The 25,240-nt window shown below is 35.1% G+C and overlaps 1 protein-coding gene across 1 annotated transcript in view; it reads left to right on the top strand.

The window, feature by feature from the left end:
* IL1RAPL1 (interleukin 1 receptor accessory protein like 1) overlaps positions 1-25,240 on the top strand; it is a 1,336,730-nt gene that overhangs the window by 708,698 nt on the left and 602,792 nt on the right. The gene's annotated exons all lie outside the window — the stretch shown is intronic.

The following is a 25,240-nucleotide window of genomic DNA, read 5'->3' as shown; positions in this document are numbered from 1 at the left end:
GCCATCTGTATTCTTTACACTTCCTTGAAAAATCAGGCACCGTATAAAATCAGACACCGTTTCAGTTGGTTGATACATTTCACAAGGGACCATTCCAATCATTATCTTCTTGGTCATTTAAATACCCATTTGTCTACTTATTTTCATGTAAAAAATTGGTATCTCTTTGAAAACCTTACATATGTAGCTATGTAGAAACACCAAAGCTGTTTTTTCTCTTTTATGTTGTGAAGGTTAGGATAAGAGAAAGTGACACCTGGTTTCATTCAAGGTATTTTGTTAATTCATTGACACTTGCCTTTGAAAAAAGGATCCTGTATCTCCTTGTCTTATTTATGATGAATTGGTTTGTATATATATAAAGACATATTTATGACCTTAGATCTAGTCAAGTATAATATCTCTCTAGTTCAGTTGTATGCCTTTCCAAGGACTCTCAATTTTTATCCAAAGTTTCTTGTTGAGTTTTAACTCCTACCAAATAGAAGCAAATTATTAGCAGCCACTGTACTTTCACTGTAGAAAATTGTATAAGGTGTTTTGTACATTGATGCATTTTTCTACTTGCATCTACATCTACTTTTTTTTTTTTTTTTTTTTGGCGGTACGCGGGCTCCAGACTCGCAGGCTCAGTAGCCATGGCTCACGGGCCCAGCCACTCTGCGGCATGTGGGATCTTCCCGGACCGGGGCATGAACCCGCATCCCCTGTATCGGCAGGCAGACTCTCAACCACTGTGCCACCAGGGAAGCCCTACATCTACTTTTAAATGTATTTTTTTATAAATCTATTTTTAATAATACTTGAAAAGATTAGTACTATTGAGAATGCATTGTTCGAAAGGGTCATAGACTTCACTATCATCTCATTAAGTGAACAGCCTAAAAAGATAATTATTTAATTTATGTTTCAACTGTAATAGTGACTTATTTGAATAATAACGTAGCCACCACTTGTTATACTTTAATGATAGTGATATTACACTTTTCCTTATTCTCACAATGACCCTGTAAATAAATAGACTATGATTATTTCCAATACCCAGCTGAAAATTCAAGGCTCACAGAATTTATGTGACTTCCCACTGTCATACTGGGACTGGAATCTGTACCAACTTTGTAGAACTTGAGAATTTATGCTCTTTCTTTTGTAGCAATAGTTTTCAGTATTTTTTTGCTTGCATATTTCTACATGGCAACACACTCCCATTATTTTACATAAAATATCTGCAGAAAAAAGTAAGGTAATATGTATAACCTAAACCTGTCGTCTTTTACATTTCCCTCCCAAACTTTAGCTGTTTAAATACCCATGATCCTCATGAGAATTATGACAATATATAGTAGTGGTTGAAGGCTGGCTCCAAATATGAATCTCTAATACTCAGGTTTAATTTTCCTGGGTACTAGGCTATTGGTATTTTTACAAGTTTCCTTGGTGATTTTAATATATAGCTAGGGTTGAGAATGAATGCTATATATGCCGTCTTCTCAAGGTTTCTCTTCTATTGTATTATATGAAGTGAAAAAGGCATATTAAAAAAATTAAAGTAAATTTATATTGTTTACTATCAATGACAGAGATCAAATCATTTCTCAATTCTTAATATCATGATTACAGTGGTTTTTCTCCTGATTCTTTTCAGTTTGTTTAATTTAATGCTTTGACCTTGGGCAGTTTTCTCTTAGAGGCTATTTTCTATTCTTTCTAATTCTTAAATTAAACTTTTAACCAGGTAATACTATTTATTAGTTACTGTTTTGTATAAAATGACTCTTTACGGAAATGTGGAAAGGTGAGTAGGAGAATAACTGCTAATGGGTTGGGGTTTCGTTTACAGGGATATAATGTTTTAAAATTACGTTGTGGTGATGGTTGCACAACCCTATGAATACATACTAAAAACCATTGACTTGTGCGTTTGAAATGGATGAATGATATGTTATATGAATTATATCTCAATGCTGCTGCTTTAAAAATGTATATTTTGGTACATATTGGTGAAGAGGCTCAACAGGTACAAACTTCTACTTCTCTCTCCTTTCCTCTCTCCCCTCTCTATCCCTCCCCCCACCCTCATGCCCTGCAGGTTCCTTGACCCAGATAGAGCCATCTTTATTCTGTGTGAACAAGACTGGTGATTATATCCTTCTTTCCTAAAAATCTAGGCTTCACCTCCAGGTTGTTGCTACTGAGGTTCCTCTACTCTTGTAGATGTCCACTGTACAGAACCCCAGTCATTTCCATGTTGACTCTATTTTCTGTGTGTTCCAACATTAGGGTGATTATAATCCATCATACAAACTGAGATACTTTTCTGAATGAAAGAGGACACTACTAATAATTACAGTGGAATAACAGACATAGAATGGGGCTGTTCTGTGAAGATGAGTCTTATAGACACCCAAAGTATAGAAAAACACTCACACATCTTGGCCTCCAAAGTTTTGAACATAGTCTCATCTTTCCTGCTGTAGCAGCTGCTTTGCCTCACTCGGGTATGAGGTAAAGTTCATTCCTCCATGTCTCTCAACTGCAAAGAATATATTCCATAGATTTTAAAGGGGTCCCCTTAAAGAACCCTTTAGTTGGCTGGAGATGATGGGTCATAATCCCCAATTCTTCCCCAAGGAGATAGATGACAGCTCTTTCCCAAAAGTATCTGCACCAAATCCTACCTCTGCATCTTTGTAAACCATTTATAATCTGAAAGTCATCAAAGTGTTCAAGAGTGAGGAACAGATGCTTACCCATTTCCTTTAAAAATCTCTATTTAGTGATTTGTAACTCACATTACTATTTCACATCTGTTGCAAGTTGGTGCCTAGTTCCAACTTCAGTGTCAACATCTTGTTTCATATATATATATTCTTTGTCATCACAAATGTGAGAGTTATTTTTGAGTAGAATGTTAAAAGGAGTTCTTTGCTTTACTGGTTAAGTGTGGCACAGGCTTTGAAAACAGAAAACTAAGGTTATTAGATTTATGACTTTAGGAAAGTGACTTGGCTTCCTGAAGTCATAACTTAATCCTCAAAGGAGGGTAATAATACTACCTACCTCTAGGGCTATTATCACGATCATCACATATGTAAAGAAATTACTACTATGATTGTTGTTAAGATCTATATTAAACCATTAGTAGAACAAAAAATGAAAAAAAAAAAAACGGTGTGAAAGGTCACAGGCTAATTTTCAGGATACCATTCTAATGTCTTTAGAAGCAGGAGATGCAGTTGAGAATTCCTCAGAGCACAGAATCACAAAAATATCTACATAGATTTGATGCATAAACTTGTCTTACAGAGGTGCTCAATTAATACTGAATGAATGACACTATATAATTCTATACTTTAGCTACTAAGCAACTTTTAAAAGTATATGGGACCATAATGTTACTCCATTAGTTTCCCGAGGCTACTGTAACAGGTTACTACAAACTTAGTGGCTTAAAACGTGAAAATTTATTCTATCACAGATCTGGACATTCCAAGTGTGAAATCTGGCAGAACCACAGCTTATCAGAGGAAGTCAGCCAATGAGAATGCTTGATTCTGTGTATTATTCTAAAGTGATAGACTTGGCTTGAGGTCTAGTTGGTTCCTTGCACCTTTTAGAGAACAAAGGGCAAGGACTTTGTGACGGGTACTTTTGTCTTTTATTTTTTCCCTGTATTTGAAAATGTGTTTAAATTACAGATGTTGCATTCACTAGAAAAGTATCAGTGGTGATTTAAATTTTGAAAAAAAATACCAGTTAATAAAAAGGGTATTTAATTTTTAAAGTATCCTTGATTCTGTTGTTTTGAAAGACACACATGTGTATGTAAATACTTCCAAAAGTATATGATAGCTACAGACTTTTTGCCTGTTTATGAAAAGATATCTGCATTATATTGGTTATTCTTTTTTTATAAACCTGACCTTCATATTCAATTACCTGTATTAAACATATATATACCTATATGATTCTGATTTCTAGCTTTATCTGTAAATACCTTTGTTTTCTTTTGTTTTTAAAGATATGCACACGAATATAAATAGTCTAAAATGTAAAATGCTAACTTCAAACGTACACTTACGTTATAAAATGGCTTTGGAAGTTTTACTGCATTACCTTAAAAGATAACAGAAGATTTGCCTAGGTTTAAAAGATATATGTCTAAATACTTATATACATTTTTTTCTTATATACATTTTTCATGTTTATCAGAATACTGACTAGCATAATTTTTGAAGTTTAAAATTCGATTGAACCTTGTCAGTCTTAAATTTTAAGCTGACTATGGATTATTTTATCTTAAAGCATTGTCAAAGAGATAAAAGAGCATATCTGTATAAAATGACTTTCTTATTTATAGAGGAAAAAAGATTAGTATTCTCAACTTTAAGTGGAAAGCAATAGCAGTAAGGGAATATAGTACCATACTGGCTAAAAGAGATGCCTTGCAGTTCATGATCCTTGAGTTCATGCTCATGATGTGTGTGACCTTGGAAAAGTAACTTGACCTCAATTAACTGTCATTTCCTAATCTGAAAAATGGGAGTTATAATAATGACACATGCAATATGTATCATAGGATTGTTTTCTGTATTAAATAAGATACTACACCAAAGGACTTAAAATAGAAAATAATTAACAGATATTAATTATTATGATTATTATACATTACATTAAAATTAGTTTTTAAATTTTTTTCTTGAGATACCTCTTTCTCTGGATTGAGCTTCTTGAGAACAGAGAGACCGTATCTTATTTTTGTTTTTTTGGCTTCAACAATTAGCACGATTTTTATCCTTAAAGGCTTGAATAAATGACTCCTTGAGTGAATGAATAAGTTGGCTGAGTTAACTGTAAAGTGCATGAGTGGCATATGAATTTAATTTCTTCAGGAGATGTTTACTTTTAGTATTATATGATAAATAGCATATATATATATATGTGTGTGTGTATATATATATATATGTGTGTGTGTATATATATATATATATCTGAGCCAAATACATTTGAACATAGAATGCTATATTTATAATGGGTTTAAAAATGTTAAATTATGGGGTTTCCCTGGTGGCGCAGTGGTTGAGAGTCCTCCTGCCGATGCAGGGGACACGGGTTCGTGCCCCAGTCCGGGAGGATCCCACATGCCATGGAGCGGCTGGGCCCGTGAGCCATGGCTGCTGGGCCTGCACGTCTGGAGCCTGTGCTCTGCAACGGGAGAGGCCACAACAGTGAGAGGCCCACGTACCGCAAAATAAAATAAAAATAAAAATGTTAAATTATGGGTTTTGATTCTTTACATTTTCAGGAAGGCTCTGTAGATATTATTAAAAATTTGCTTTGCTAGGTTGTTAGATATTTGCTTTTAATTTTAGGCAACAATTGGCTTAAAAGAGAAGCTTGTGTATTAGAAATACTGCTTTTTCATACACATTTTCTGTATTATAACTCTCTGAGGGACTAGTGACAGAAATATAACTCAAAAGAGTTCAAAAGAAAAATCTTGACTCGGTGACTGAATACTCCAATGGTAGGACTGTCACTGTTACGACTGCAGATATAGCTGAATCCTGAAACTCAATTGATACTATCAGTACCTGGCCTCTCTTCTTCCTCCTCTTCCTCCTCCGCCTCCTCCTCCTCTCCCTGTTCCTGTCTCTGTTTCTCCATCTCTTAAATATTGTTTCTTCTGTATCCTTATGTTGGGTTCATTCTAAATCAGTCTCTATCCTTCTGATGACTAAAATGGCCCCTGATAGCCTCAGGCTTGTGTAATCTCTTGTGCCCCCCATTTGAGAAAGCTCTAGATTTTTGTTTGGTCTGGTTTTGATTGTGTGCTTTGATCATATGCCCATGCCTGAACCTACCCAAGGGGCCAAGGGGGTGTAGTACTCTGAGCCACGTGGACTGAGAAATGTGATCCTTTTCCCCAAGCATATACTGGTCAAATGCAAACATAGACATGTACATTCATATTCTTTCTCTCTCTCTCAAATATTGTACCTCACCATGGTAATGATCCTGTGAGAAACATTGGACCAGTCTCCTAGTCAGCTTGTCATACTGGAAGGATATAGGAAGCAGAGCAGTTTGACCCCTTTCCATTTTAGCTGTGTACTCTTAGCCACGTTAGAAAACATTCTGAGCATCCATTCCCTCGCTGTCAACTAAAGATAATATACAAGATTGTGATGAAGACTAAATGATATATTACATCACGATGAACCTAATCTAGTACTTAGCACATAGTAAACATTCAGTATATATTAGATATATCTTGTTACTTGCCCTTTGACAAAACCACTTTGATTCAGAAAAGGGGATTCAGGAGTGGGGAAGAGGTATAAAATCTGGAGAAATACCATCTATACCCTTTTCATAAAAATAAACTTTTAATTGTATAGCTGTTTTAGATATGCAGAATTATTACAAAGTTAGTTCAGAGAGTTCCTATATACCTTGTGTCCAGTTTCCCCTGTTATTAACTACTTATATTGATATGGTACATTTGCACAATGAATAGGCCAATATGTACATATTATTATTAACTAAAGTCAGTACTGTATTCAGATTTTCTCATCTTCTCCCTAATGTCCTTTTTCTATTCCTAGATCCCATCCAGGATACAACATTACATTTAATCATCATGTCCCAGGCTCTTCTTGGTTGAGCCTGTTTCTGTTATTCCTTGTTTTTGATGACCTTGACAGTTTTGAGGAGTACCAGTCAGGTGTTTTGAAGGATGTCCCTCAACTGGGGTGTCTTGATGTTGTTCTCATCATATGTTTCTGGGTCCATTAGAAGATCAGGAACTTGTCCACCACTTTCAACACTGTAGCTTTGACCATTATCTGTCACACAGTAGGTAAATAAATAATTGTCTGCCAATTGAAAAAAAAATGGAACCAATGGCAGAGACTACTTGTTGCCTAAGCAATATTCTACTTTTCCCTCTTCCTTACCAACAAAAATTTAATTTAAAAATCCTTATTTATTTATATATCTATCTATTTGATTGAGGTAAAATTCATATAATATAAAACTAACTATTTTAAAGTGAACAATTCAGTGGCATTCAGTACATTTACAATGTTGTACAATCACCAACTATATCTAGTTCCAAAACATTTTCAAACGTTTCCAGAAGGAAACCCTGTACCCATTAGGCAGTTGCTCCCCATTTCCCCCTACTCCATAGCTTCTGACAACTACCAATCTGCATTCTGTCTCTATAGATTTGTCAATTCATGATATTTAATATAAACAGATTCGTACAATATGTGACTTTGTGTCTGTCTTCTTTCACTTGCCATACTGTTTTTGAGGTTTATCCACATTTTAGCATTTATAAATACTTCATTCCTTTTTATGGCATAGGGCTACTTTTATTTGGGATAACAGTGTTCCCAGCTTAAAAGGTGTGGTTATGTGGCACTGGTCTAGCCAATGAGGTGTAGGAATTCCTGAATGGGGCTTCCAGGCACTTTTCTTACAGGAAGCTGATTCAGTCAGCAATTCCCCTTTTGGCCCTTTGCCCTTTCCCTTCTTCCATCATGAAACATAACCATTATGGCGAGCACTCTAGATCTAAGGAACGATAATAGAATAGAAAACCAGAAGGAACTGACATCTCTAAAGAAACCATGCGGCTGCTATATCCAATCTGTAATCTGGACTCTGGACTCCTTTCATGTGAAAAAGAAATGAGCATTTTATGTATTTAAAAATATTGATATGACAAAACCTATTTTACTATGCATTAGAGATCCAGTTAAAGTTAGAGACATTTCTCAGTCAATGAGTTTATCATAATTCTACATTAAACCTAAGTAAGAGACTATTCAAATGTCCACTTACATAAATGTTTTAATCATTTCACCATTGTCATCCTTAGCTTAGGACTATTCCTGTGCACCTAATACGGCAGAGAGAAAAAGGTGAGCAAATTATGTCTGAAAATGGAGGTTGCTGCTTTATAGAGGAAGATGACAATGCACTGACATAGACTCCTTCTAAACATATATATATTGCGCTTCCAGGGAATAAACCCAAAATGTCAAGGGCGCCTCTGCAGCCCTGACTAAAAGGTGAGGCTCTTTGTATTGCCTGCTGACATCCACTTAGGAGAGAATGAAGTGTGATAATTTTGGAGTATATAATATTTTGATTCTTTTATTAAAATATATGGTAAATGAGTACAGAGATAGAGGCCTAGCATACTTCCTTAGTGTATAAAAAAGATAAACTGCATAGGAGGCAAGATAGGATAAGTGCTTGAGTAAAATAGAGGTAAGGGTTGAATGTTGGAGCTGCAAAGAGAGATTGGAATAATGATGACTGAAGTTGAAGATGAAAAAAATGGAAGTTGAAGGACAATGAAAAGCCAGTTAGTGGTTTTGAGAAGAAATGTTGAGTTGAAACAATTTTAGGGGAATAACGTTATTTTGGTAGGAGGAAAATTTTCAATGACATGAGTAAGATAAACTAACAAGGGGACTGGAACATGGAGTATGCTAGTATTCCAGTGAAAATAGCGAATGCATTGAGAGCAGTTTTAGGGGTGAAAATAAGCTCAAAAACTTTAAAGGAAATGGAACAATTTGTGCAGATGCACTATGATTGCTGTGATTTTTTTAAATTTTTATTGAAGTATAGTTGTTTACGATGTGTTAATTTCTCGTGTACAGCAAAGTGACTCATTTATATATGCATACATATATAGAATATATATATATGTTCTTTTTCAGATTTTTTTCCATTATAGGTTCTTAATTTTTTTTTTTATGGTGGCTTCAGGAAAAACTTTCTGATACTTTCTGTAAGTGGTATGGGCTTAAACCTCAGGACCAGAATAAGTCCTTCATTCAAATGCATTTATTGAGAACCTACTATGTTTCTGGACTCTGCTATTTATCAGAGACTAAATTGTGAATTTAAAAAATATGGCTTTTGCCCCCATTAATCTTAGGTTATAGTGGGGAAATGCAGTAAGCAGATAAACAAGTGCATATTTGAACAGAAAGTAATAGTGTCACATTTTCCCCAATTTTAATTACATAGCAGTAAGAACACAGAATAAAATGAAGATAGGTGTGATTAGAAGAAAGAGGTCAAGAATGTAACATTTCTCGAGGACAAATCATTCAACAAGTACATTTGCATCTGCCCATTGGTGATGCATTTGGGCAGCTTTGCCTTCACCTTCCTCAGTCACAACAAAGCATGGACCTCAGTAGAGGAAGGTGTAGAGAAAGGCAGAAACACATCAAAATATGAAGACTAATTTAGTCTATTTTTCTAATTAAATGTCAGTGTTTAAATTGTAAACATGACTTAGGATGTAGGCTAGTATCACCTGAATTGTCTAATTACGCTAACATGCAGCTTAAAATAATGATGGTAACAATACATTTCTCTTTAAATTCAAGTAAATATCATTAAAAGAAGCACAAAGCAAGTGGACTAGAAAGTGTCAAAGAAGCAGGATAACAGGGCACGGTAGCTGGGTCACAGGTCCCAATGTTAACAGAATGAAGCCTTTTTTTTTTTTTTCCTGGAATCAAATTTCAAAGATTAATCTTCAAAAAGCTCCCTTAGACAGCTCAGTGTCATTACTTCTGGAGGTCTCTCTCTTAAGTGCCTGATGAAGATGACAGTTCCTAAACTGTCTGCCAACAAGTGTTAATTACTTGGGTAATCAAAACAATATACTTGTTGATTTCCCCTCTGTATTCGTCATTTAAAATGAGAATAGCTTTAACTTTTGCTGGCTGTTAAAAGAAAATGCAAGCTCATTGCGAAAATACAGAAAGTAAATAGCCAAATTATTAATAATGGTTTTCTCCTATGGTGGGATTTCAGGTAATTTTTGGTTTTGTCTATTTATTTTCCATGTTTTGTACCCATGAGCCTAACAGGGAGAAGCTGAGATGTCATGAGTGGAGACCAAATGGCTCATGAGTAAATGGGGCAGGGACAGAGAAGTGGTACAGGTTCCATAGAACCAAGCACATGGTAGAAACTCAAGAATCAAATACCTCATTCATTTTATTAAATGCCTAATTGTCTGAAAGTATAAAATAGCATTATCTGATAGAGATACAGTGAAAAAGCATTCTGTGACGAATTCCAGGAGAAGGAAACACTGCATAAAGTATTAACCAACCTCATGATATTCTATGAGAAAAGATTGATTTGTATGGTTTTACATCAGAATATCCATATATGTATGTGCGTCTGTGTGTGTATAATATTCATTTAGTTAAGGGCTAAATTTTCCCAACAAACATCAGTGAGAAACTCTTTTTAATTGGGCTTCCATTCTTGTCCTACATTAGTGACTCTCTCTCTCTCTCTCTCTCTCTCTCTCTCTCTCTCTCTCTCTCTCTCTCTCTCTCTCTCTCACACACACACACACACACACACACACACACACACAAACACAAGTGTAGGTAGGAGAACAAGGGAGGAAATTCTGCATTAGGGCCACTTCAAAGGTAGGTTAATGCAAATGAACAGGATGCCAAGTACAGTACGAAAATTGACATTTATTAGCACACTTTGCATGAAGTGCAAAATTTTCAAAGCTTTGCCATGCATATGAAACTGTTCCATTTTTATGCCCATGTTTTCATTATTCAGTAATGTATTACTTTCTGTTGTTCCCAAATGCAAGTTGTAAATCTGCTCAAAAAGTTTCACTGATCTGGGATTTCACTTAGTCTTTTGCGGTTGACCTGGTCATTTCATTATGACCAGAAAAGTAATTCAATGGAAATGAGTAAGAATAGAAGGCCATATGTCTTTGAAATTAAAAAATAATAAAATTAATTGTTCATTCTTAGTGGCTTATTTTTGGCCACACTTAAGTCCATATTTTCATCTCTGGAATTAAATTCTATCGCCATAAACATGAAATATATTTTTTGTGCACAGGAAAGGAAAATTTAAAAAACCCCATTCATCTATTCACTCATCTAGGTATTCATTTTACATAGACATTTGCCTTGATTCACTTTCCTTTTTAAAAAGTATTTATAATTTCCACATAGTTTATGTAGACAAGTAAAGCATGAATCCATTCCTACTGTAAAAAAAAATTAAAAAATAAAACACACACAGAATGTATTAGTCTGCCTTGGCCAATACTCATCTCTATTCTCTAACTTCTCCAGAGCACAAGCAATCAGATTTTGTTTGTTTGTTTTTCTACTGAAATTGTATGAATCATTTTGTAGATCATTTTTATACATCTGCAACGTTTCCCCATGTCAGTATATATAGGCTTATTAACTCATGAAGAATATTTCACAGAGCGCACAAAAATTGTATTAAATCATTGCCCTACTGGTAGATATTTAGGATTGTCCAAATGTTCTACCATTACAAACAATATTTCAGTTATAATCCATGATTATGCTTCATTGTGTACAGATAAGCAAGTATTTCTCTGGGTAGATACTAGGAGGTGGAACTGATAGTCATAGGGTACAAGCATTGTTGACTTTAATAGATACTGCAAAATTGCCCTCCAAATGTCAGTACTAATTTACTTTCACACCAGCAGATTGTAAGAGTTCATAGGCCCCCTATCTTTTAGAAGCATTGAAAAGAGAAAATGCTACTACCATGTTATTTTAATATGTGTTTCTCTGATTCCTAGTGAGTTCAGGTTTTCATATATTTACTGGCTCTTTTGTCTTTCTCCTTTTTGAAATGCCTCTTCATAGCCTGTTCTTTTAAATCCTTTGTAGATTTTATACATTGCAGATATTTTCTTAGAGTGTGTTGTTTATCTTTTTTACTTTGTTTAAGTTGACAATTTTTAAATTTTATAAATTAAATATATCAATCTTATCTTTCATGGTTCCCCCACCCCCCTGCCTTGTTATATGTTATTTAAGAAAGCCTTCCAGCCTTCCCTATCCCAAGTATCAGAATCTAAACTCTGGTACATTTATAGCTTTTTTAAAAAAGCATTTTGATGTATAATCCGTCTAGAATTTATTTTGTGAATGGTGTACAGTAGAAATTGGTGTATATATGAATATGTGTGTGTCATAATATATGACAATTTCTTTGAATCATTAAGTCACATTACAAATAGTAGTCCAACAACTATGGAATATTAACTCAATTACATGGATAATTAGCAAGAGTTTTATATTTGTTTTCTCTGTGCTTTTAATATTTCCTCTAAAATAGGAATGTTACTTTCTGGCTATTTGGGTTATCACCAAAATATATTCCTTTTTGTTTACTGAGGCCAGTTCAGTACTTTGATTTAAACCCCAAAAGGCTCCAGTGAAGAACAGACCCATTTCCATTTCTTCTCTCTTTTGTACTGGTGTCAAGGTCCTTACCCAGTATAGTCAGTATTAAAGTAACACCTACCTCTTTCCCTTATAAGGACCCTCGTGATTAGATTAGGTCCACCTAGATAATCCTGGCTAATCATCTCATGATTCTTAATTTAATCACATCAGCAAAGTCCTTTTTGCCATGTAAGGTAATATATTTACAGGTTCTGAAGATTAAGATGTGGACATCTTTGGAGAGCCATTATTCTACCCTCTACAGTGCTCATCACTGTTCAACTTGTCCTCATTTGTAGGGATTTGTGGGTGGGGAAGGGAGGCGGGAATAGAGTGGTAGGAATAGGAAGGATGTTTAGTTGCCTCCAGCTGAGCTTGAATCTGTGCTCTCAGTGGGGCAGTTTCATTTAAAACGGTATGTGGCTAAGCAGGCATCATAAAAGATACCTTTAGCATCATCCCTGAATTGAAGGATTGAAGGAGTTAACATAGGAAATTGCAAGTTAAAATTAAATGAGTTATATTTTGTAAAGCACTTAGAACAATGTCTGAGCAAAGTAAGCATTATAAATAGATATAGAAACATTATATATAGATATAGTGTGTGTGTATATATATATATATATATATATATATATATATATATATATATAAAGTAAACACCCCCAAAAGATGTTCACAAGGAAAGGAGTTTTAAGCAGACAGTTGATTTGCAAATGTGATATATCCTTTTGACCAAAAGAGCTGATGGATTTAGTGAATTACTTTCCTTAGGGCATATTAAACTTCCACTGTTGACTGTCAGGAGGGAGTACACCTTGCCAGGTGTGTCCACTGGCGGTGATGATTGTGTATGCATTATACACTTATTGTCAAATTTTTATGAGAATACCAAGTTAAAATCAAAAGTGAAATGCATATACTGGAAAATGGCAGTATTAATTGGTCTATCTCATATTTATTTATTGAACAGTTACACTGTGCCAGATGCTACAGAGCATCAATGACGAGGAACAGTCCTTTTGCTTGAGGCTTTTGAAGTATAACGGGGTGAATTCTTCTGGGTGTGCAGATACTTACAATACAAAGCGGATTACATTATAGCCTAAAGAACATGTAAACAAAGGGGTATAAAAGATTATAAATGAGAGTAATCACACATGTAAAGATGTCTTTGAGTAAGTAGTGTTTGAAATGAGTTTTGTTTTTTTTTTTTTTGCGGTACGCGGGCCTCTCACTGTTGTGGCCTCTCCCGTTGCGGAGCACAGGCTCCGGACGCGCAGGCTCAGCGGCCATGGCTCATGGGCCCAGCCGCTCCGTGGCATGTGGGATTCTCCCGAACCGGGGCACGAACCCGTGTCCCCTGCATCGGCAGGCGGACTCTCAACCACTGCGCCACCAGGGAAGCCCCTGAAATGAGTTTTGACTACAAAGGTGAAAATTAGACAGGCACAGTCCAGGCAAGGAATTAATGTTACCTAAGTTAGATAGAACATCCAAGGATGTAAAATCAAAAGCTTTGGCAGAAATGGAGCGTGTTGCACCTATGATCACAGTGAGAACAAGAACGGAAAGGTTCCATGTAGCTTTTAGATCATATCCCATTGTGAGGGCGTTGTATTAATTCCGTAGGAGGTAATGAATTTCGAAGAGGGAGATGTGTCATCCAGCCTACTTTTAAGAAAAATTGATTTGGCTGTCATATATTAGATAAATAGAATGGAGGTGAGGTCAGAGGGAAGGATAATAGTTAACAGCTCATTACCAAATGGCCTAAGTGAGAAATAGTGAAGGCTTTGACTAGGGTAGTGGGAAAGAACTGGAAAGGAGGGGGTGGATGTGAGAGACTGTGTAAAGCAGAATTTACATGATTTAGCAACTGATTGAGGAGGAAAAGGGAGGGGCCCATAATGGCTGGTTGCCTGCTTGGATGACTAGGATAATGTGGTAGCAGAATAAAAACAGGAAATTGGGCAGATGATATATTCTGGTCTTTAACTGAATGGATGTAAGATACTAGAAGAATTTTGAGAATGACTATTTCAAACAAGTATTTGAAAATGAGGTTAGATGTTCAGGAGAAAGTTAAAGAAAGGGAAGAGATTTGGGAGTTTTAGTCTAAAATAATCTCAGGATGGGGGAGGGGGGACTGTGTAGCTCATTTAATCCTAAGAACTCTTCTCACGTGCCTTTTCCCCATATCTGCCAAATGGACGTCTATCCTATATTTGAACTTTGGGTCCATGACATCCTGAGACAGGCATTTTTGTTTGCACCATTCAGTTTGAAATTCCTTCTTTATTTTGAGCTCATCAAAGTTCTTTCCTTTTGAGCCAAGTTCTCTGTCTTCGGACCCTACCCTAGAGCAATTGCAGTTCTTCAGTCTTACATAAGCTCTTCTGATATTTTAAGAAAGCTGTAACATCCCTGTTTAGGCTACTCTTCCAGTAAAGCAGGGAGTGTAAATGGTGCTCAGAGGCAATTTAATATCTTAATGCCTTCCTTGGCTGTGATCCTTGCTAGAGTTTTCCCAGATATAAATAAACTTAGAGAAAACACAAAACAAAATTTGAGTGGGTTCTAAGCTCAATAAATCTAATGTGCAAAACTGAATTTTTAAAATCCCTGATGGGAATCATTAGGATCTCCCTATGGACAGATGCCTGGGGACACATGTGTGCCTCTGTCACATCTCCTACTTCTTACACTCCTATATTCTTTTATAAGCTAAACATCTCTAGTTCTCACAGTGATTTATACGACACAGTTTCCAATCACATCATTCTTCTTTGATCTAACTACCACAGAGAAGAGCAAGACGAACCCCTCCCTTGGTCTAAATATTGTGATTTAAAAACAAATTTTAGCTGAAATCAGTTTGGCTGCATCCCCCCAACTGGCTCATAGTCAGCATGCTGCCACTGGTGTCTGTTAATCCTCTACAGCTGGCTGTGAAACCAAGTGGAGCCTCTTCCCTTAAGTGATGTTACATTTTGCCTTGTTGTAGCTGATGTTACTCTAACCCATGTGATTCTTTAGATCTCAAATCAATCATATTTATCAAGTTGCCTCATAGATCTCCACTTACGACATTGTTCACACTGTGGAATGGTAAACAACTTATATTCAGGATATCCTTTTACCTAGCAGGGTTCTTCTAGTTTGATAGTAAGTTGTCAGAGTTAGAGAAGGAATTTGGGGGAAATGTCATTGAAGTGGTATAGATGTAAAAAGTGCTTCTTAAAATAAAATGACACTGCTCTTTTAACCTGAATTTATTTTTATATAAAATAACACTATTTTTAGTTAAGAGCCTGAGCTATTAAATCAGCAGATCTGAGTTCAAATCCTGTTCCATCATTTTCAATTTATTTCTCCTCAGAATCTGTTTCCTTAAGTGTCAAAGGAGGATATGAATTTCTTCTTTCTAGGATATTGTGAAGGTTGAGAAGATGATATGCATAAAACACTTGGTGCCTTGTTGGGTACACAATAAGTGCTTGGCTGTTATTTTTCTCTGAAAGTCTGATTACAGTTTAGAAAAATCACTTTTTATGCTATTTAAATTCATTTTCATATTGAAAAGAAAACTGTATAATTAAATACTTGGGAAGAAACTTCTAACATATATATGGCGAGCATCTGTTTTGTTTTTGATTTTTCTAAAAGTAGATTTTGATTTGCTCTACCTTCTTCCTATCCTTTATATAAGCAGCAAAACATTCATTTTAAGGATGATCAAGGCCAAGGATGCAATCTAGAAATATGTGGCCTTGGTGTCCTTACATCTGTACTACTACCAAAGCTGACCTAGCATCATCTGTGACCCTCAAGAACCTTCCCATTTATAAAGAGTATTCCACTACCAATTTGTCATGGCTAACCCTGAGTAAAGAAGGATATTTGGGAGATGGTGGGTACTCCCCTGTTTCAGTGACTGACCCCCTCTCCATCACTGCATGTATGTTTCACTTCTATTTTCTCATCAGCTGTAATTAATGTGGTATTAAACCTATCCCTTGAGATTTTAATTTTATTTATTATATTTTCTTTTCTAGAAGTTCTAAGAGTTGTCTTATTTTAAATTGGTTAGGTAATTTTTATAGACAGATACAGAAATATCTATATATGCTTATGTTTGTCTTTTATTTCTTTGTTTTAAAATGGCTGGTTGGTAACTTTAAATCTGTAGTTTCACTACAGAGAGTGGAGAGATAGCTTCTCTTTATTCTTTCTCATGATTCTTGCTCAAGGCACTTTATTTCCCCTTTGTGCTTAGTTGGTTTTTGTTTGTCTGTTTTTTCAACGAGCTGATCATTTTCCTTAGAATATTATTTTGGGGGATTCTCTGAGGCCTAGGATGAAGGGGAACTCTTCTGGAAAGGATTTCCATTTGCCTTGGCAAGTGCCTAAGGTGTGATCACTCTGGGATCACTATAAATTAAATGAAATTCATAGCTTGAGGTTTTTGGGGGAACTATGTAAGTAATATGAATTTGTGCTATAGATCTACCTTAAGGATGTGTAAGACGTTGGAGAGGGTCAAGTTTAGTTATGTTTCATCATTTTCTTAATGATTGTAGGCCTTAGCTTTACTGGATGAGGGTTCTCTCCAATTTGAGATTTGATTAAACCCCCAATCCCTAGGCTATCAGACCTGTGCCACCATTAAACCAAGATTGTGGTTACTGAGATTACTGAGTTCAGTAATGCCCCCAGGAAAATGTCTTCAGTGGGCCACTTAATTCTTTGAGCTCTGGTTTTACTTAGATTTTGGCCTAGCATCCTTATGAACTATTTCATTTTGAGGGAAATAATCTAGTATTTTTACTTATTTTCATTTCTTGGTCCAAATAACCTAGTTTGCCATATTACTAGAAATAGAACTTCCCCACTCTTTCTTATATAGGACTTTTCTCAACCAGATTTTCTATTTAACATTTCAGATTTCTAGGACATAATTCTCATTCTCTGACCTTGCTTTCTTGCTGCTGTCAGCTTTATTTCTAATCTACATTTTAACTTAATTTTCTCCTTTGGACAATTTCTATCAATCTTAAGCACCTTGAAATAGTACTCTCATTAATATGATAGGGATTTTACAAAAAAATAATCTTTAAATAAAACGTCTGGATGGTTTGGTTGTGTGATTTAAGAATGAATTCATGACTTTGAAGAAGGAGTCAGGACTTGGAAAATTGGGTGAAATAAAAAGATGTAGTGAGAAACTCATGGGTATTGAGATGATTGATTTAGATTTAGATTTAGATTTAGATTGTCAGGGAATTAAATGAAGCCAGGAAGGAGTTATGGGATTTAAACTGATTAAAAGAGGTTAGACAGGAAGGAATGATGGAGGAATTAGACGCACAGGAGCCCATGTTAATCTTGGAGAATTCTAACCTGTATTCAGATTTTGAAGAAATCAATTAATGAATATTTGAGTATTGACCACATGAATCAGGGCTGTTGTGTAGTCTTCTCTTTTCTTAGAACTACTTATCAGATATTATCTATAACAAAGGATCTTTTGGCCTCAAAAGAATATTTTTGGTACATTTACTCATCAAACCAATACCTAGAAACAACAGAGAAATGGAAAGTTAATAATATGACGTCTGATACTTTATAATTTTTTTTCATCTGGAGATAATAGAAAGAATCAGAGAACGTCTAAGAATCTGAGAAAGTCTCACCGTATTATTCTCATGTCAGATTTTTTTTTTTCTCCAGCTATTCTTTCTCATTCGGAACAGTTTACTACACATGAAAAAGGGTATAATATGTGATTATATTATGGAGTATAATATATGTAAATAATACTTTATCTCCAAATTTCTAAGTTGTTTTAAATGTTTAAAGTTGTACAACCACCATTATTTATTGAGCTACTCCTCTGTCTCTGGCATTATGGTGTTTTGCATGTTAAGTATTTTTCTATTGAATCCTCAGAAAATCCTGTGAGCTAGAAATTATTATTGCTATTTTATAAGTGAAACTGAGACTCATAGAAAATTAGTAATGCGTAACTTTATTGTTTATGAATGTCTTCCACTTTTATTTACTTTCATGTGCATTTTAACTGTGATCCTCATGTCAAGCCTATGAGTTAGGTCAGATATTGTTATTCACTTTTTATACATGAGAGCAAAGAGGCTCAGAGGAGTGAGACTTGCCAAATCAATCAGCACACTGATATAGATGGTGCTCAATCTCAGTGCTTCTAATAAACAATGAATTATTTTTTCCACAGTGCCACACTTCTTTAAAAGATAAGTCATGATGATGATTATAACTTTAATGATTGTGCAGAGTTTGGGATTTAGAAAATCATTATTAACCCAGTAACTGTATTTAATAATTTGTGTATCTTATATCTAATGCTATGAGAAGAACCCAAGGGATGCATACAATGTGTGAAGAATTCTAGGAAGAATGTAAGAAGTAGACAATATAATCATAAATAGCAATCTGTATTCCAACAATTTAGTTAGCTTTGTCAGATACATTTTTTAAAGATACTTTTCTTTTTCATGTACTCCAGTGATTACAACCGGGAAACATTTGTAGCATAAAGCTATCACCCCCAGATAATTATTTATTTCTTTTTGGGTGTCAGAAAAATTTTTGTTTGTAAATTTAGGTGTGATGATCAAAGTCAAAAGGAGTGTGTGAGGTAAACTGTTAAGCTAATGGGCTAAAATTGTTTTTTTTCATTTTAGATTCTTATTATAGGTAAGAAAGTATGTCATGGAGCTATAGAATCAGTGGGAACAAAACTATATCTGTTAGCTAGTAATAATTCCAACATTAAAAGGTCATATTCAGTGTAGTTCAACTCTGGAATTTCAAAAATGTTTATAGTAATACGTTAAAGAGTTTAAATAACTGACCTGAGGTCAGGCAGTGAATAAATGTTGGAGATTGGACTTAAACCCTATCAACCTCACCTTAGCCCCATACTCTAAACCCTAAACACTCCCAATGGGAGTGATTTAAGGTTTGGTAAATTGGACAACTGTGTGTCTTGGGATCATGCTAAAACTGCAGGTTTTTAGAGTCACTTAAATGTTTCTTAGCCATGTAAGTCTTGGGTTACCCATGGAGTAGATTAGTCACAAAATAATTATAGGAGTCAGAATTAAAATAAAATAAAGTTCAGATTAATTATAGCTCACATATTTCACTCTTTTATATTTTTGTTTCCTTTTTGGGCATAAATACAAATTGAATATTTTAAAATTATTTCTGTCAAAACAAATTTTGTAATGCTCATTTTTGTGTTGTTGTTGTTTATAGTATTTGGTTGAATTAGGATTTTTAAAATTTGAGTTTACCAAGCATAACACTTAAAGTCCAAAGGCTAATCCTATTTTGTATCTCAGAACTTTGGGCAATGAGTAACACATAGTTTCTCAATAAATATTTATTGAATTATGAATATTAATTTGTCAAATATTTTTTCAGCTACTAGACTAAGGCCTTTAATTGAAAAATGTTTCCTTTTAAGAAATGCTCAAATTCTGATACATCTTTCTTCTTAACAGAGTATGTTTCTAAAGCCTATTGAGTATTTAAGGGTGTTATTGAATATATATCAATAATGCTTAATGGAAAATCTGTTCCTTCTTAAGACAGTGATATGTACCATCCAACATAATGCATTTGTTCCAACTGATGATGATAAAAATATGACTCTCAGAGATGACAAAGCATACTATGTCCTAAACCTAGCCAGCTACGGCTGACTTCCTCTTTAGAAGTCAGCTACTTGTTGTCTGACTTAGGATGGCCTCAGATGGAATAACTGGGGTGGCTAGAATCTAACTCTGTGAGACTTTCATCCTCCAGAGGCTAGCTCAGGTGTGTTCTCACGTCAACAGGAGAAGTGCAACAAAGGAAGAAGAGATGTGTAAGTACTGATTTAAGCCCCTGCTTCATTACTTCTAAGATCCCATTGGCCCAAGCAAGTTACATGGTGGACTCAGACTCAGAGTGGAGGTTACAGGTTCAAGGGTATGGGTACAGGCAGGAGTGAAGAACTGGGACTATTAATACCACGCATACTTAACTAATTGAATCTAATAAAGTGTATTTGGAATTTGCACTATAACCTTCTCATTCCCTAATTAGAACTGAATCGTAAAAGACTACCTTAAACAATACACACACACACACACACACACACACACACACACACACACACACTTTGTTCATTTTCTGCTTATCCTGTACTTTTTGCAAATATAATTCATTAGCTAAAATATTCATTTCTGTAGAGACTAAGCAAAAGAATAGCAGGCTTTTAAATAGAAATACCACATGGTATGGACTTTGTGTTCAGTATACAAGACAAATATTATCTACATGTTATTTATCAAGTAAAATATGTGTGTGTGGACATTTTATTTACAAGCATACCTTGCAAGAAAAGCACATTTTTAAAAATAAAAATGAGCTGATCATTCTACAAACATTCCAGTTGCCTATCATAATGAAATTGTGTTACGTGTCACTCTTAAAGCAATGGAGATGGCATTTGCACATCAGTTTAATTGCTTTGGATTAAACACTGAAAGATGAGAGCCAAGAGAGCTTATTAAGCTGAAATGAGGGCAAGTGATAAAAAAGTGATATTATGTCAACACTACATCTGGAAGTCTTTTGCTATTTCCATTTTAAATCCTAATTGGCAAAGTTTCTTAAAATTACCATTGAATGCCATAGAGTCTTGAAATATAATTTTAAAAATTAGAAGGTTAATGCAGGAATTGTGCTTGATCAATCCGATTTGAAAGCCAAGCTAGAGTTTTCTCTATTAATATTTACTTGTTCTTAATGTACTAGGCTGTAAGCTTTTGAAAGGCATTGTCTCATTTATTGCTGTGTCTTTAGGGCTTTGACATCGTCTGTCCTGTTATAGGTGCTCAATAAATATTTGTGAATGAATGAATGCGAAGTATGGCAACCCCATCGTAGTTACTGTTAAGCATTTTAGGTGAGGAGTTGGGCACTACTGGTTTTGATTGGTGCCTACAATTGTACCCACAGGCTTCTTTCCACTCTGAAACACTGGGTGGTCACTGGCCTCCTCCCTCTCTTTATAGGTGAATCATCAGTCATTAAATACATAAAGTCCTCAGCCACCTACACTGAAGCAGGCTATGTGGAGTGGGGCATGGGTGAGGCAACTTAATTTGCAATTCAGAAGGTCTCCTGTTGGGATGTTTGATTTGGGGCTTGCATTAGCAACTACCATTTGTTGGCTGTGTCCACAGCGTCAGAAAACTGATAACCACATCATTTGATAAATCAGCGATAATGCTGATCTCACTCATTTGCATTGGAGAATTAGCACCACTTCCAGGTGGCCCCCATTGCTCATCAGAGGGATTTCACATTTGCCAGATAGCCTATATTGTTAGATCATCTGAAACATATCCTCTAAATTTGGTGAGAATAACTCCTCCATTTCAGTCATTCTGGATAATTTACTTTGTGGAATGTCTCAGCAGCTTACAAATATTATCTTCTTTAATACTTATAACAACTGTGTGAAAAGGGTCCTATGAAATATCTCCATTTTGCAGATGGAAAAATTGAAGCACAGAGAAGTTAGGTGACTTACCTATGGCCCCACAACTAGTAAGTGGCAAAGCCATGTTTTGAAATTAAAACTGGCTGGCTTCAGAGGTTTGTGCTTTTAACAACAGGGCTGTGAACCCATAGGTGACTGAGGTTCCCCTAAGGACCCTGAAAATGAAGTATTTTGTATGCCACAGTTTTATTGTTGTTTTAAATTTTTAATTGTGGTAAAAAACATGAAACATAAAATTTATCACCTTAACCATTTTTAAGTATAAGTTCTGTAGTGTTAGGTATATTCACATTGCTGTACAACAAATTTCTATAACTTTTTCATCTTACAAAACTGAAACTACTTACTGAACAACTTCCCATTTTCCCACCACATCGTTTTTAAGTCCTGTCATCCCAAACATCTAATAAGACTATCAGGCTGTTATCACGTGACAATAACAGGGAAGCAAAGACAGGAGGACATTGTCTTATTTGCATACATTGGTATATGCCCAGAATTCAAAACTTCTAAGAAACATAAATGCACCAAAAATGAGGTGATTTGAAATAAAAAGGAGTATCTTACTGGTTTGTCTTCTTCTTGTTCCTTAGTTTAGCCTTGGAATTTTGTAGAAGGAAACATGTTATAGTTCGTCAGAATGACCTATGACTGAATTGTGAATTCAGGAATATTTTCTTGGTTCAAATCCAAGAAAACAAAAAAAAGCTTTATTTAATTTTCTTATTTCTTATCATCATAATCTCTGTTTAAAGTTAAATTATATTTAAATAAGTAATAATTCTCATTTAGTATTCTTCTGATGTTTTAAAAAGACAATTGTGACATTCAACACAGAGTTAGAGAATATAAATGTACATTACATATGATTATAATTATATATAGTAAAATTTTAACCATTCAAGTAAAAGTACTAATGCTATATAAGTAAATGCAAAGTCATACAATCTATGTTTGAAAAAATAAACAAAAATTTGAAAAGGATGTTTATATTAATTTACCTTTTCAATTCTTTTTTAATATTTACTACCATATTTGATTCACAAATAATCCTGTGAAATCGTTTGAACTGTGCTGTAATAAAGGATGATATGGAAGTAGACCCAGATCCAGATTGGTGGTACTTAGGCTGAGTACTAAGCTATGAGCAGAGAATGGGAAGGAGTTCCTGCTTGAGGGTCTCCACCAACACATGGAGGTGAGGATGAACACGGCACATTGGGAGCACCAAGTGTTAAGTACTGCCAAAGCCACAGATGTGAATGGGGAAGTGGTAGGAGATTGGGAAAGAGATACAAGACAAATCCTGGTCTAAAAAGACCTTGTATAGCTAAACAAAATAGTTTGAATTTGATTCCACAGAGTGTGCAGATTCAGGGAAGTATATTAAGCAAAGGAGTGTGACTTGGTCAGAAATGTCACAGATGAAAATATTTTATCATTAATCCATTTGCTAGTGTCAGGACTCATTCAAGGTGGGTGATTGTTCAGCTATTAAGAAGGAAGCCTGAGAATTTCTCTAGGCATCCCTCAAAGTTAGAGTAGAAACAGTTAGGGATAAGAAGCGTATGCAGATAGATTTTCTATTTTTTAAGTTATTTAAAATTACTTGGTAATTAATTCAGTTACTTTGTGAATTATTCTAACACCAAACAGAAAAGGTTCTAATAGGATCAGGAAAAAGATGAATGTCGTCATATTTGGACATGTTAAATGAAAGATGTTTACCGGTCATCCAAGGGGATGTCTCAAATAGCAAATATCATTACAATAAAATTAAGTCTTTCAACAAAAATAACTGTTAACAAATATATTTTTCTGATATTTTCAAATATTCCATTCTTTTCAAGCAACCTTCCAGAAAATCAGGAAGATGATATTTTTGAGTGATATAAATCTTTACACTTACATATAAAATATTTTAAAAGTATTTTCCACATGTATGAATTTACTCAGGGTTTTTTGGGGGAGGGTGTTTGAACTAGTCATTTAGTTTCTTACCTTACATTGTTATCCTAAAATATATTGTTTAGGAGCTACAGAAATAATTTTTTCAATTAGCATATATATTTAAAGATATCTTCATATCACAATTATTCATTCTTTCCCCTATAATTCCCTGTTGTCATTTCTTTCAGTTTATCTAAACTTATTTTTTATTCACTCATCTGTTACAAGTCAAGAAACTTTTACCCTGTCTCTCTTGTGATTATTATCCTGTCTGATGGAGACAAAATAATTGAGACAGAATAGAGGAGCAAGATGAATGGCAGACAGCAGGTGCATTTGTATACTATGAAGTGTTTGCAAAATAATAAGCACCACATGAATAATACATTTGAAGAATATTGTCTGGCAAATGATATTGAGTTATATATCCAAATCGTCCCTCAATTACTGAAGAACGAATTACAAATGCCTAATTCATTTAGATTTATCAGACAGAGAGAGAACTCACCATGTAGTGCATCTAGTTAGAGTAAAAAGCTACTGTTTATTAAGAAAGGATTAAAATCTTTACCTATATGTATAATTTGAAAACCTAAGAAATATACAACTATAAGAAATAAGGAGGGCTTCCCTGATGGCGCAGCAGTTAAGAATCTGCCTGCCAATGCAGGGGACATGGGTAGCCCTGGTCCGGGAGGATCCCACATGCCGCGGAGCAACCGGGCCCTCGTGCCACAACTACTGAAGCCCGTGTGCCTAGAGCCCATGCTCTGCAGCAAGAGAAGCCACCACAATGAGAAGCCCATGCACCACAGCGAGGAGTGGCCCCCATTCACTGGAACTAGAGAGAGCCCGCACTCAGCAACGAAGACCCAAAGCAGCCAAAAATAAATAAATAGATAAATAACTAAACAAATAAATTTAAAAAAAAAGAAATAAGGAATATATAAATATAAGGAACCTAAAGAATAAACATATGATAATATATAATAATAAAGATATAATTTGAAAACCTAAGGAATATATAATAAATATTTAATTACATATATTTAATTTGAAAACCTAAGAAATGCATATATAAATATATATTTTTTTGCTTATTTATTTATTTTTATTTATTTATTTTTGGTTGTGTTGAGTCTTCATTTCTGTGCGAGGGCTTTCTCTAGTTGCAGCGAACGGGGGCCACTCTTCATCGCGGTGCGCGGGCCTCTCACTGTCGCGGCCTCTCGTTGCGGAGCACAGACTCCAGACGCGCAGGCTTAGTAGTTGTGGGTCATGGGCCCAGTTGCCCCGTGGCATGTGGGATCTTCCCAGACCAGGGCTTGAACCCATGTCCCCTTCATTGGCAGGCAGATTCTCAACCACTGCGCCACCAGGG

The sequence above is a fragment of the Pseudorca crassidens genome, chromosome X, assembly GCF_039906515.1.
Source record: "Pseudorca crassidens isolate mPseCra1 chromosome X, mPseCra1.hap1, whole genome shotgun sequence".
NCBI lineage: Eukaryota > Metazoa > Chordata > Mammalia > Artiodactyla > Delphinidae > Pseudorca > Pseudorca crassidens.
The sequence above is the reverse complement of the archived record's forward strand: the minus strand, read 5'-3'. Positions and strand labels throughout refer to the sequence as shown.